Genomic DNA, 15046 nt, shown 5'->3' with positions numbered 1-15046 from the left:
CTGTGTCCCAGTGGTAGAATAATTGCCTAGTATGCACAAAGTCCTGGATTCGATTTCTCCTTACCAAATACACAGAAAAAGACAGAAGTGGTGCTGTGGCTCAAGTAGCAGAACACTACTCTGAATAAAAGTGCTCAAGGACAGTGCTCAGTCTCTTAGTTCAAGCTCCAGGACTGGCAAAAACAAAACAAAACAACAACAACAAAAAAACCCATAAGCATTTTACAGTCCAAATTTGCTGGTGATAGGCTCAGTGTTGGTATTTCTGAAGTCTTTATTCTGCCTTATTTTTTGGAAGCCTTTTTGGTAACCATGGAACTCTAGCTTGGTAATGTCTCACCAACACTCTAAGAGCATCTGACCACTGCCTCTTCCATTGTGGTGTCTTGGCAGGAACTGGCTGTTCTTGCTTTCTCTTTCATTCTGTGCTGTGTTTCTTGATGATTTGGGAATATAGTAGTGGTTTTAGGCAATCTGTGATGCACCATGATGCGTTCATGGTTCTTTTGGTTGAGCTGTGTGGAAATGCTTGAATCTTTTTTGTAAAAAATACTTTTATTATTATTATAAAGGGGATATTTCTTCATAAATCAGGTAATGAAGACATTTCTTTTTGAATAATATCACTCCTTCCTTTACTCTCTCCCAGTTTTTCCCTTGCATCTCCACCCACAAGTTGTATAAATTATTTTCAACAGTGTCCACTGAGTACCATGTCTGCATTTGTTCACTCTTTGTCCCTCTATTTGTGTGCGACCTAGCCCCCTACAAATATACATAAATGTACAAACAAGACAAAAAACTTTGGGATTCATTTCAATAAATATCATTTTGTATGAAAAGATGCACAGAGGCATTGTACCCTAACAGTCTCCTCCTTTGGTCTCTGTGTGTGAATGACTAGAGTCCTGTATAATTTAGCATGCTGTATTTTAGACCTAGCTTTCCATATGAGAGAAAACCTGTGCCATTTTTCTCTCTGGGCTTGGCTTACCACACTTAATAGGATTTGTTCTAGGTCCATCCATTTCCCTGCAAATGACATCATATTATTCTTTCTAATACCTGTGTAAAATTACATTGTGCATAGGTGCCACACTTTTTGTGAGGCATCTGGGCTATTCCCATGACTTGGCTATTTTGAGCAGTGCAGCAATTAATGTGGATGTGCAAGTGTCTTTTCAGTATCCTAGCTTGTGATGCTCTGGGTGAGATGCTTGAACTTTTTCATATATTTTTATTGTAATTATTAGAAGGGTTTCATTATATTCACCAGATAGAAGGTGCATTACTTCACACACATTGATACTCTTTCTCATGTCTTGGTCCCCATTTCCCTCCCCCCACCCCCTCCCCTTATCTTGTTTTTCCCCCTTCCCTATCTGATTTCAAATAACCAAATAAGCATATATACAATAGATCAGATAACAAGGTGAAATACTGTAACAATATGAGATAACCAAGGGACAGCAAAAGAGATGAGAGATAACAGTACATTATGGACAACTACCACTCATTATATGGCTTTTGTTTCCATATCCTGGAGGTACTTTCATTTAGCGTCATACTATATGACCTTATGTGTGTAGATTTTGCTCTATTGTAAATCTCTGCTAGAAGAGCCCAAGGTGGGCTGGGAGTTTGGCCTAGTGGTTAAAGTACTTGCCTAGCATGCATGAAGACCCGGGTTCGATTCCTCAGTACCACATACATAGAAAAAAGCCAGAAATGGTGCTGAGGCTCAAGTGGTAGAGCTCTAGCCTTGAGAAAGTCCAAGGACAGGGCTCAGGCCCTGAGCTCAAGCCCAGGATTGGCAAAAAAAAAAAAAGAGCCCAAGGTTTCTACTGATTATGACAAATGAGGGAAACCATTGAGCCTATGTTCCTTTGCATCTGGCTTACTTCACTTAATATGAATTTTTCTAAGTCTTTCCATTTCCTTACAAATGGGGCAATGTCGTTCTTTCTGACAGCAGCATAGAATTCCATTGTGTATAAATACCACATCTTGTTGATCCACTCATCAACTGAGGGGCATCTGGGTTGGTTCCATATCTTTGCTATGGTGAATAGTGCTGCAATGAACATTGTTGTGCTAGTGGATTCAGTATGTCCTTGTTTCTGGATGGTTGGGTAAATGCCAAGTAGTGGAATTTCTGGGTCATAGGGGAGCTCTATGTTTAGTCTTTTGAGGAACTGCCATACTGCTTTCCATAGTGGTTGAACGAGTTTACACTCCCACCAACAGTGGAGTAGTGATCCCTCCTGGCCACATCCCCACCAGCCAGATGCTTGAATTTTTTTAGGTTAACCTTTTCATCAAATTTTGGTTACTCTTCTATGACTCACAGATGTTTTCTTCAGTGTTTAAATTAATAGATTGTTTAAGGATAATTTCTAACTCACAGAAAAATGGATCAGACTGTACAGAAAGTTCCTATCTCCCCCCCACTTTCTTTCTCTCTCATACACACACATCACATACAACTTTCACTATTATTAACCTCTTGTGGTACAATTGCTATAACTAACAAATCAGTATCAATACATCATTATTTATTAAAATATTTGGTTCATATAGGATCTGTTCTTTGTATTGCTGATTTCTACATGTTTTGATGAATGTCCTTTATCAACCCAGAGTATCACCCAAAGTAGTTGACTGCCTTAGAAATGCCCTGTGCTTCTTCTGTTCTCTCGACCATTGGCAACTGTTTATCTTTTCACTGTCTACAAAGTTTGCCTTTTCCAGCAGTTATATTCTTGGGATCTGATGGAAAGTAGCCATCTTGAGCTGGCTCCCCACATTTAACAATATGGCTTTCTCTTGCCTGATAACTCATTTCTTCTTATCACTGAATAATAATCGATTGTCTGGATTTGCCAAAGGACATCTGGTTGCTTTCAGTTTGTAGTAATTACCAATAAACTGCTAAACATTTATATGGACAAGTTTTCAATTAACTTGGGTAATGTAGGGGCATAATTAGCAGTTCATACAACCAGAAAGTATTATAAAAAATCATAAAAAAATCTAGTTTGCCTTCCAGAATTACTGTATAATTTTGTATCTCCATCAGAATGGGTAATTTCCTGTTGCTCCACAACCTTACCAGCATTTGACATTATTATAATTTTGTTAGCCGTTCTAATAGGTGTATAGTAGTATTCTATCATTGTTTTAGCATATATAGGTCTCACTGTGTGTGAAATGTCTAAAGTCCTGTATAATTTATCATGTCCCATTGTATTTTAATCTAGCTTCTACATAAGAGAAAAAAATGTGTTGCCTGTCTCTCTGAGGTTGCCTTACCTATGTAACATGATTTGTTCTAGGTCCATCAATTTCCCTGCAAATGACATCATATTATTCCTTCTAGTGGCTGTGTAAAATTCCATTGTGTATAGGTGCTACAGTTTCTTGATCTGCTCATCTATTGTAGGACACCTGGGCTGTTTCTATAACTTGGCTATTGCAAATAATGCAGCTTTGGACATGATGTGTATGTGCCTTTCTGGTATCCTGGCTGTGATGATCTGGGCACATACGTAGGAGTGGTATGGATGGGTCACAGGGAAGATCCATGTTTAGGCTTTTGAACAACCTCCAGACTATTACCCAGAGCATTTGCACTAGTTTTCATTCCCACCAACAGTGCAGGAGGGTTCCCTTTTCCCTATATCCTCACCAACATTTGTTGTTCAAATTCACAATGTTGGCCAATCTAACTGAGGTGAGATGGAATCTCAAAGTTGCTTTGATTTGTATTTCCTTTATGAGCATTCCTCGTGTGTTTCTTTGCCATCTGTACCTCTTCTTCTGTGGGCTCCTTTGCCCACAGCTGGTTTATTAGCTTTGAGAGGGATTACTTTCTTGAGCTTCTTGCATATTTTGAATATTAAGCCTTTATCTGATATATTGCTAATAAAAGATATTCTCCAAGTCTGTTGGCTGTCTTTCTAGTTTAATAACTACATCCTTTGCTGTGCAGAAACTTTTAGTTTTGATTTAATCCCATTTGTCAAGTCTGTCCCTTATGTTCTATGTCCCTGGGACTCTTCAAAAAGTTTCTGACTATGCCTATAAATTCTAATATTTCTTAGACTCTCTCTTGCAGTAATGTCAATGTTGAGGTCTTTGATTCACTTTGAGTTGATGTTAGTGCTTGGTAACAAACAGGAATCCAGTTCTCTTCATATGAAGAGCTCAACAACACTCATTATTGAAGGTATCTTTTTTCTACTGTATATCTTTGTCTCTTTCATCAAATATTATAAACTGTAAGTATATATTTTTGGGTGTTCTACTCTGCTCCGTTGATCTTCAATGAATGTTGTAGAACTCTGCCCAGAAACAGATTGTCTATATTTAATTCTGATGTTTCTTTGTAGACTTTTTGATGGAATAGTCTATCCATTGATAAGAGTAGGAATTCAAGTATCTCATAGAGCCAGTAGTAATGGAAGGGTCATTGGAATAATGGAATACATCATTGTTTTGGGACCTATCCGTGCTCATAAGCAGTCCAGAAGTGTTTGTCTAATGAATCTTGGTCTGCCACTATTTGGTGCATGTACAATAAGAACTGTAATTTCCTCTTAATGAGGGTTTCTCTTATTAGCATGAAGTGATCTTTATCTCTTCTCAGTGAATTCAGTTAGGAGTCTATTTTATCAGTTATAAGAATGAGTGTTCCTGCTTGCTTTTAGAGTACATTTGTATAGACAATCTGTTTCCATCCTTTCAGCCTGTGCCTAAATTTGTTTATGTCTGTAAGATGAGCTTTCTTTTGTAGGCAATGAATGGTTGTCCAAGTTGTGATTCTCTATCCTTTGATTTCAGAATTGATACCATTATCATTCAGGATGCCATATTTCTTGTCACTTTGTTGTTTCCATGATGCTTGCTTTTTTTCCTCTTCTTGCTCTGTTATTCTACTTTTCTAGGGCTTATTATTTCCTGTATTTTTTTTGTCTGATAGATTGGGCTCCATTAAATAACTCTTTTTTTTTTTCTTTTGGTCAATCATGGGGCTTGAACTCTGTCCCTGGACTCTTCAGGTCAAGGCTAGTATTCTACCACAGCGCCACAGCACCACTTCCAATTTTCTGGTGTTTAATTGGAGATAAGATTCTCACAGACTTTTGTACCAGGGCTGGCTTTGAATTGCCGACATTCATATCTCACCCTCTTGAGTAGCTAGGATTGCAGGTGTGAGCTACCAGCACCCAGCTTCCTTTAAGTAACTCTTGAAATGATAATTTAGTAGCCATGAACTCCTTTAGGTTTTGTTTATTGTGGAAGGCTTTTTATTTTCCCATCACTTTTGAAGGATAGTGTTACTAAGTAGGCTAGTCTATGCTAGCTATTGTTACCTCTCAGAACTTGAATTGTTTTTCTGTGGCCTCCTTGCATTTGGTTAGTATTGAAAAGTCTGCGGTTATTCCAGTGGACTCTATTGTATATAATTTATCTCTTCTCCATTGGTAGCTTCTGTTATTCTTTCTTTATTCTGCATATTTAGGGATTTTTACCTATCATATATCTAGGAGGTGTTCCTTTTCTGATCTTGCCTGTTTGTGCTCTACCACACAGATGACTTTCTCTGGAGTCCGTGGTCATTTTCTGCTTTTATGTTATTGAATAGTTTCTCATGCCTCTACTTTGTATTCCTTCTCTTTCTTCTATGCCCATGATTTGTAGTTTTGTATTCTCTAGAATCAGAGGTCTTGCAAGTTAAATTTGTATTGTCTAAGTGTTTTATTCAATATCTACTGTTTAGTATATAGTTCCTCTGCTTAATCCTCAATTCCAATACGGTCTTCAAGTTCTACTCTATTAGTCTTTTTTTTTTTTTTTTTTTTGCTAGTCCTCGGCTTGAGCTCAGGGCCTGAGCCCTGTCCTTGGACTTTCTCAAGACTAGAGCCCTACCACTTGAGCCTCAGCACCACTTCCGGCTTTTTTCTATATATGTGGTACCAAGGAATCAAATCCGGGTCTTCGTGCATGCTAGGCAAGCACTTTAACCACTAGGCCAAACTCCCAGCCCTATTAGGTAGTCTTTTGATTAATTTTTTTATTTGGGCAATTGAGTTCTTAATTTCTAGGATTTCAATTATTTTTCAAGATTTCCGTATGTTCATTGATTATCTCTTTCAGACACTGCAGTGCCTTCTTTATTCATTGTTTTTGTTGTTGTTGTAGTTCTGTTTGCATTCTCTTTTAGTAGTTGTTTGAATCCGTTCTGATTTTTACTTTATTTATTTTTATTTTTTTATTTTTGATGCTGAGGGCTGAACACTGCCCCAGAACATTTTTACTCAAGGCTAGTGTTCTACCCCATTTGAGCCACAGTTCTGCTGTTAGCTTCTTTGGTCTTTTAACTGGACATAAGAGTCTCATGACACTGGGAACTAGTGGCTCACACCTGTAATCCTAGCTACTCAGCAGGATGAGATCTGAGGATTGTGGTTTGAAACCAGCCCAGGCAGAAAAGTCCCTGTGAGACAATTAACCACTCAAAAACCAGAAGTGAAGCTATGGCTCAAAGCTAGTGCTCCAGCAGCACTAACCTTAAGCCAAAGAGTTCAGAGACAGCACCTTTGCTCTGACCTCAAGCCCGATTAACCGCGCCCCACCCCCCCCCAAAAAAAAAAGTTTCATGGATGCTTCTGCCTGGGCTGGCTTAGAACCTGATCCTCAGATCTCAGCCTTCTGAATAGCTTATTCTAGAATGTATTATTACAGGCATGAGCCACCGTGCCCTGCTTTTTTTCATTCCTTCTTTCCTTCCTTCCTTCCTTTCTTCCTTCTTTCCTTTTCTTTTTTTTTTTTTTTTTTTTTTTTGTCGGCTGTGGGGCTTGAACTCTGGACCTAGGCACTGTGCTTAAGTTTTTTAGCTCAAGGCTAGCACTCTACCACTTGAGCTGCAGCACCTTTTCCAGTTTTCTGGTGGTTAATTGGAGATAAGAGTTTCACAGACTTTTGTATCCAGGCTGGCTTTGAACCACAATACTTAGATCTCAGCCTCCTGTATAACTAAGATTCTAGGCGTGAGCCACCAGTGCCAGATCCTTTTTACTATTGGTAGCTATAAGGTCACGCATTCCTGCTAAGGCTAAGAAGTAACATTTTTCTCTCCCCACTCACAAATATGAATCATTAGAAGGACTTGCCAGAGGCCTGGTCTAATCTTGGGGCATATCTACTTTCTGTCAGCACTTTAATAAATTTACATTGTTTCATATCCCTCATAAAACTGGAATAAAAAAAACAAGTTTAGAGTTTCAAAGTAGAGAGCACTTGTATATGAGATCTCATGGAGCAAGGCCCTGGAAGCCTTGAGGCATATCCTCTGCCCCTTGGCCTAGTATGGCTGGAGGTCATTTATGCTCTTAACTGGAGTCATATCTTTTGCCTGTCATTGAAGGTGCTCAGTTTGGTTGATCTCTAAGCACGAACCCTTTTCTTTCGGATTTCTCTAATGCTTCATTCATTCATCCCATTATTTTATCATGGAACATTCATATATGAACAAATGAAATAGACAGAGCAGCTAATGGTCACCCAAATGCCTGTCACACACATGAGCAGATGGTCTTGGCCAATATTGAGCCATTCCTCACTGCCTGTATCCAGAGTATTCTGAGGCAATTCTCAGAATGCTCCTAATTTCCTCTGCAAATAAATAGTATGTGCCTCTAAAAATAATAGCAATAACTGGTGCAGTGGCACACTCCTGTAATCTAGCTACTCAGGAGGCTGTGATCTGTGGTTCAAAGCCAGCCTGGGCACTAAAAAAAGTCTAGAGACTCTTATCTCCAATTAATCACCAGAAAATTGAAGTGGTGCTGTGGCTCAAGGAGTAGTTTAAGAGCTCTGCGACAAAGCCCAGGCCCAGATTTCAAGTCCCATGACCAAAAAAAAAAAAAAAAAAAAAGACAAGGGGGCTGGGAGTTTGGCCTAGTGGTCAAAGTGCTTGCCTAGCATGCATGAAGACCCGGGTTCGATTCCTCGGTACCACATACATAGAAAAAAGCCGGAAGTGGTGCTGAGGCTCAAGTGGTAGAGCTCTAGCCTTGAGAAAGTCCAAGGACAGTGCTCAGGCCCTGAGCTCAAGCCCAGGACTGGCAAAAAAAAAAAAAAAAAGACAATATTTTATAGTAACATCACAGTGTCATAATAATAACTTCAAGATTAGCTGGCATTTTTCAATATCCAGTATACAATACATGTTTACCTTTCCTTGAATGTCTCATAACTGGCTGTGAGGTTTGTTCAAATATGGAGCCAAATAATGCTTGCTTCTCTCCTCTCTCTTCTCTATATTTAATGTCTTCACTCCTCTCTTCTCTCCCCTCCCCTATACTCCCTCTTCCTCTTCTTCCCACTCTCTCTTCCTTCCTCCCCCCACTTGGAATTGACTCACCCATGAAACTGGGGGCGGGGTTGTCTTGCAGAGTCCCCACGTTTTAGTTGTCACCAGTTACATTCCTATAGCTTCTATTCCTGTAAATGGATAAGTTTCTAAGACTGAGTCCAGTCATATTATTATTTTTCATCAGCAGAGCAATTTAAACTCATATAAGCCTTGTTGCTTAGGTAAGCAAATTCAGCCTGTTTCTACTACCTAATAATGCACTGGTTACAAATCTTCCTGTGACAGAACTCAAGCATCTCATTGATCTTTGATTTCTGTCAATATGAGATAACAATAATAGATAGTCAAAGCCACAAACCTTTAGATTATAAATTCATAGACTTGGGCAGGACTTGGGCTCATTCTCTTGTAGGACCTGTCCACTCACCTAGAGGGAGGTCACCAGCCAGTACATGTAAGTTTCAGCACAAGGAGCTCATAACACCAAGGCAACCCATAAGTTTGCCAGCCCTTTAGCCGACTGTTTGCTTCTACCCCTATCAACTTGGACAAGAAATGCATTTTTCTGCTCTATTATGTTACTATAGGTGTCATTTTTTGCCTTCTCTGTTGTGACAAACTCTCTAGACTTCCTAAAGCATTTGTTAAAGACATTCCCTTGTTTCTCTTATTTGAATTACAGCTTAGTACCCTCTGTTTTCTGTGCTCCTTGTTACTTAGCACCTAATTCACATATTGTATTCTGAAAGATAATAGTAATAATGCATTGCCATTAATCTCATCACCACCTCTGCTGTGATCTTATTTTTATTACTACGTAGGGACTATTTCTGGAAGTAAGCCTCAGCAACAGCTGTGAGCCAGATTTAACCCACAGCTGAGGCTCACAAAGGACTTTCGTGTTCCAGCTATACAGATGGCTTTGCCTGATACCAAAGGCAGTGGTTAAAGTAACTCAGGAATTTCTGGGAGGCTCAGGTGGTCCAGGTTCCCTTTTAGAAACTTCAGAATCAAACTATTCATAGTGGTGACTCTCTTGTAATCCATCTGCCTAGCCAGCTCCCTGCCTACAGTCAGATACCCAGTGGCCTTAAAAGGAGTCTTTAAAAATGTTACTTTGAATTCCCTCCTTGAACATTGTTTGTTAAACTTGTCATTTAAAATATGATGTAAACATAAGCCATATAATTAATGATTGTTGTTCTTAAGGTACTATGTTATCTCTCATCACTTTTACTGACCCTTGGTTATCTCATATTGTTACACTATCTCACTTAGTTACCTGATATATTGGATATATTTGAATTTGGTTATCTGAAATTGGATAGGGAACGGGGGAAAACAAGATGAGGGGTGGGGGAGGGGGGAAGGGAAATGGGGACCATGACATGTGAAAGGGTATCAATGTGTGGGAATTAATGCACCATTTATCTGGCAAATATCATGTAACCCTTCTATTAATTACAATAAAAATATATTTAAAAAAATAAAAAATAAATTTAAAAAAATGTTACTTTGAGTCAGTGTGGCTGCACAGGACAGCAGCTTGTCTTTAAGCATAAGGCCAAGGAAGTGGTGTATAGGAGAGGGAGGATCTTCCAGTTACCACCTAAAAATAGCTTTCAGGAGTCAATTGTGCAGTCTAGAGACAGCATTGTAGACTGGATTGCAGTTTATATGTTCAGGCCACATTGGAGAGTAGCTGAATTCAAACTATGAATCTAAGGTGTAGATATTATTCTCTTACTTCCCTAAAATTAATGCTATCTTTACATTTTCAGGTGAACTCTTGGCTTTGTTATGGATGGGTGGAAGGTGGTAAGTTTGCCATGGGGAAGCCAATGCACCAAAGATGTCTACTCACCCTCACCATCATCCTCTGCTGACAGACTGCAATGCCATATGCTGTCCAACTGAACCAGATCTAGGCAGAGCTTAGTGTCATGCTTCTGAGATGGGTGCACCTTCAAGTATTGACTGGAAAAGGAAAATCACATTCATCTGCATTTCCACCTTGGCTACATTATAGAATAAGCTACTCAGAAGGCTGAGATCTGAGGCTCTCGGTTCAAAGCCAGCCCAGGCACTAAAGACCTTGAGACTCTTATCTCCAATTAACCACTAGAAAACTGGAAGTTGTGCTGTAGTTCAAGGGGTAGGGTGGTATCCTTGAGCTGAAGACAACACACAGGCCCTGGGGTAGGGTGGTAGCCTTGAGCTGAAGAACTCAGGGACAGTGCCCAGGCCTAGGTTCCAAGCCCCATGACCGACAATAAAAAGAAGGAAAAGAAAAGAAAAGGAAAAAAGGGTCCATCTGGTCTTACCTTAATTATTTCACTTTTTTGCAGGGTATTTTGTCAGGAATCATTTAGAGTACAATACTTTTGAATGAAACGCCACACCTATAGTATCTAATAGAATTGTGTAATGATGGAAGTAAGAGATGTGGCTCAAGTGAAGTGCCTACCTTGAGTCCACTGCTGGCATGCATGTGTGCATGTGCACAGAGAAAGAGAGGAGGGGGGGAGAGAAAGGGAGGGAGGGAAGGATAGAATTGTGTAATGTGTACTGAAAGTTAAAACTCCTTTTTACTTAAAAAGTAAGTAAAAACACTTTTGTTGTCCCTCCAGACATCCCAGAGATTTCTTATACACCTGTCTACATAGCATTTTTGGCCCAGCAGGTAAGTCAGAATACTACTCTGGCCTGGTCATATCTGAAACTGGCTTTTAGTTGTCAAGCCCAGAATGCAGCCTTAACAAGGCATGTATGACTCAGAACCTGCCTCCTGCCAGCAACAAAGCCCCAAATACATGGCTGGTTAGTATCCATCAAATAGCAGTTTTCATGGCTTATTAAGGAGGAGATGGTCAGGTCAACTGGCAACACACTAGGTAAAATAGAACAGTAATTCTTCAAAACTCTTGTATACCAACCTGACTTCCTTATCAACTCAAGCCAAGTATCAGGTTGAATTTTTCTTTTTTTCTTTTTCTTTTTCTTTTTTTTTTTTGCCCGAGTGGGCTTGAGCTCAGGGCCTGAGCACTGTCCTTGGTCAAGGCTAGAGATCTACCACTTGAGCCTCAGCACCACTTCCGGCTTTTTTCTATGTATGTGGTACCAAGGAATCGAACCTGGGTCTTCATGCATGCTAGGCAAGCACTCTACCACTAGGCTAAACTCCCGGCCCATCAGGTTGGATTTTTAATAGTTCATTGATTACTAGATTGAAATTTTTGGAAATTTTAGCAATGTTTTTGAGAATCAATCATATAAGTTTAAGAAGAGTTACTGATGTAAAAGTCTGAATTTATGAAGTGTTTTCCATTGAGATAAAGTATAGTTATACTTTATCAACTCCTTCAAAACTAGGCCTATAAAGTAGAAAGCCACCCATACCAAGTTTGAGTGCTTTTTTCTACAAGGTTTCCATATGTCTGTAGTCACTGTGTACAATGTTGCATTCTGGTGATTTTCATTCACTTCATGCTTCCATAAAGCTCTTGGAACCTCTACATCCCATGGCAATATTTTATCCCATGAAGAGAACATTCTACATTACTAACTTATTTCTCATTGGTTATCATAAGGAATGTAAAATGAAATGCAACAAGTTTGTTGTGTTTCTAAATATGCTCATATCAGGTCAAAGCCATGCTTCAGCCCTTGTTTCAAAGATAGCAAGTAAAATAAACAACAGGAAGCATATGGATTTCATTAAATCATTTCAGGTTTGATTTCAATTTAGGAGCCATTAGATCATTAGCTTAAAAATGATAAAGCTTTAGTTTACTGCTGTTCTGTCATCAGGAGGCTCCTTGCTGGATGATACACATTCTGGCCTCCATTGCTTTCTATCAGGTCCTGCCAGAAGCTGCAATGCTAGCCCTGTCCCCCCTGCCTGCTGTTCCTCCAGCATCCTGGACTGCAACCATCTTGCCAGGTCATTATGCACACTAACTTTTGCCAATTGCCTTGCTTTCCCCACTGTAACAAAATGGGAACACTGGGGAAAAGAGCTGCTTTCTGTTTTGCAGATTTATTTTTTTGCCAGTCCTAGGGCTTGAACTCAGGGCCTGGGTACTGTCTTTGGGCTTTCTCAAGGTTAATATGCTACCATTTGAGTCACAGCACCACTTCTGGCTTTTCCTGTGTATGTGGTAGTGAGGAACCGAACCCAGGACTTTGTGCATGCTAGGCAAGCACTCTACCACTAGGCCACACTACTCACCAGCCTGCTTTCTGTTTTGATGGTTGCTGTATCCACAGTGTCCTGAACCAACGGAGCCATGAAGGGCTGGCATCATGGCCCTTGCTAACATGGCCCTGGCTTTGTGTTGTATCTGCCCAGGTCTCAACATTCAATCTCATATCTAGACATATGTCTCTATATCCTGTTCACTATTCTCCTTGAACACTCTGTATCTGGATTCATCTCTCTGAATTGCTAAGTCTATAGGGTTTACTGAATGAAATATCCTAATAACATAGCCAAAATAATGAACAGAAATACGCAAATTCTGATTTCTTAGAAGAGCATACCAGTACTCAGTGCTCTCACAGAAAAGAAATACTGGCCTTGCTCCATCACACTCTTGTTAGAGCCTTCAGAAAGTGCAAATAAACTTACAAGGCTCTAATTTCACAACCATGTTCTTCTTGTCCCCTGTGCTTATTCTCTGATTCTTTGGAACCATACTAGTTCCTGAGGAAGGCTGACCTTAAGGAGACGCTGTAAACAGCTTCCAGGGTGAGTTTTCTTAGAGGGTCTTACAAGGAAAGCATAATTTCTCTGGGAATCTTTATAATGTTTAAGGATCCTCAGCCTTGGGGCTGAGAAGTGAAACACTGGTGAGTCTTTTATAAACTGTGCCTAAGTCCAAGAAGGTTCCAGGGAATCTGAAAGTAGACCCTGTCAAAAACAGTGAGAACAGAGGTAAAACTGGGAGGTTGACTTTGAAACTACTTAGTTCTGAGGTTTTGTGGCCGTGTGTTCTTCTCATTCTAATTGAAGAGAAGAAGGGAAAAAAACCATAGCAGAGTAGCAATACTCTTACTTTCAGGGCTATCAACGGTTTTCAACAAGGGTCGGGAGTTCAGTCTAGTTGTAGAGTGCCTACCTAGCATGCACTAAGCCCTGGGTTCGACTCTTTGATACCACCTATACAGAAAATGCTGGAAGTGGTGCTGTGGCCCAAGTGATAAAGCACTAGCCTCAAGAAAGCACAAGGACAGTGCCTAACCCCTGAGTTCAAGCCCCAGGACAGGCTTTCAACAATCTGTCTTAAAAAGTAGATGAAGTTGGGTGTTGATGGCTTATACCTGTAATCCTGGCTATTATGGATGCTGAGCTCTGAGGCTCATGGTTTGGAGTCATGGCGAAAAGTCTGTGAGACTCTTATTTCCAGTTAACCACCAAAAAGCTGGAAGTGGAGCTGTGGCTCCACTAATCTTAAGCAAAAAACTCCTAAGGGACAAGGGATAGTGCCCAGGCCCCAAGTTTAAGCTCCAGGACTAACAACAACAAAACCCAAACAAGAACAACAACAAAAATACAAACAAAAATTAATCAAACTCTTAAGGCTATTATAAGTGTGGTTTCTGTTCTCCCTCCCCACCCCCTGCCCCAGGTTTGGCCTTAAACACTCATCTTCCCATTTCTGACTCCTATGTAGCTCAGATTATAGGCATGAGCCACCACACATAGCCTATTATTGGCATTTCAATGAAGTTACAAGTTAAAATATTTGGTTATTCCTATTTTATAGGGTTTGTATTTTAACTTTTGGTTTAGGAAATATTGTCATTAATACAACCATGCCTTTTTTCATCAGCAGGTCTGCTGCCTTGGACTTGATTTCTTCTGAGAATAAAAAGAAAATATGAGAAAGGTCCCATAATGCCAGGAAAACACAACTGTTCCAGGTAGTGGCATTGAAAAAAGCATAGGTTAACTCTTGGTAAGCCAAAGGCATGAGTTAAACATGAGAAAAACAAATCTCTTCTTGTAGTCTCTTGAAATCAAACCCCACAACTTACCCCACTGAAGTCTGCAACTCTGTTGAAATTTTGCTTTATAACTTTGTGGATATTTTCTGCTATTGCCCTCTAAACAAAATCTTCAAGTGAGGATATCACTGATTTTATATGCTTGGGTTCTTAGATTACCATAGCAAGGGTCATTTGAAAGAATTTTACTTAATTATAATAAATGAAATAGAAATACTTGGGAGGGAGGAAGGGAAGAGACTGAGTCCCTGGTTAGCTGCTGGGGAAAAGGCATTTCAATTTATACTCTGGACATTGGTTCTTGTTTATAAAAGCATATGGCTCCAAGAAAGATCCTGCTCTTTTCAAGCCATAACCAGTTTCCTTCTCCTTCTCTCCTCTGTTCCCTTACTAACCACATATATACCTCACATACATTGAATAAGGTTGTTTTGCTGGTGTTGTCATCTGTTCTTTGCACTTAGATGTGAGGATGAGCTAAGGTATAAACAGTACCCACAAGATGTCACTTTTCCAGGCTATTAACAGAATTTATGATTGGGCTCAAGTTCCTCAGAAGAACTCGGGTGCTAAGCCCTGGATAATTGCAGGGAACAAACCAGGGAGATCAGAGGCAAGTACACACTGCCATCTGGAGGCTCCTATGGAACCTGGCAT

At 39.9% G+C, this 15046-nt stretch overlaps 1 long non-coding RNA gene across 1 annotated transcript; it reads left to right on the top strand.

Moving 5' to 3' along the window:
* The first annotated feature begins 11009 nt into the window (after nt 1-11009).
* LOC150059411 (uncharacterized) lies at nt 11010-14578 on the top strand. Its single transcript, XR_016536364.1, has 3 exons — nt 11010-11063; nt 12242-12323; nt 14218-14578. It is a non-coding gene; the product is annotated as an uncharacterized LOC150059411 (long non-coding RNA).
* Nucleotides 14579-15046: the final 468 nt, after the last annotated feature.

Source organism: Megascapheus bottae, chromosome 8 (genome assembly GCF_031878675.1).
Source record: "Megascapheus bottae isolate mThoBot1 chromosome 8, mThoBot2.hap1, whole genome shotgun sequence".
Lineage (NCBI taxonomy): Eukaryota > Metazoa > Chordata > Mammalia > Rodentia > Geomyidae > Megascapheus > Megascapheus bottae.
This window is presented reverse-complemented; position numbering and strand designations above follow the sequence as displayed.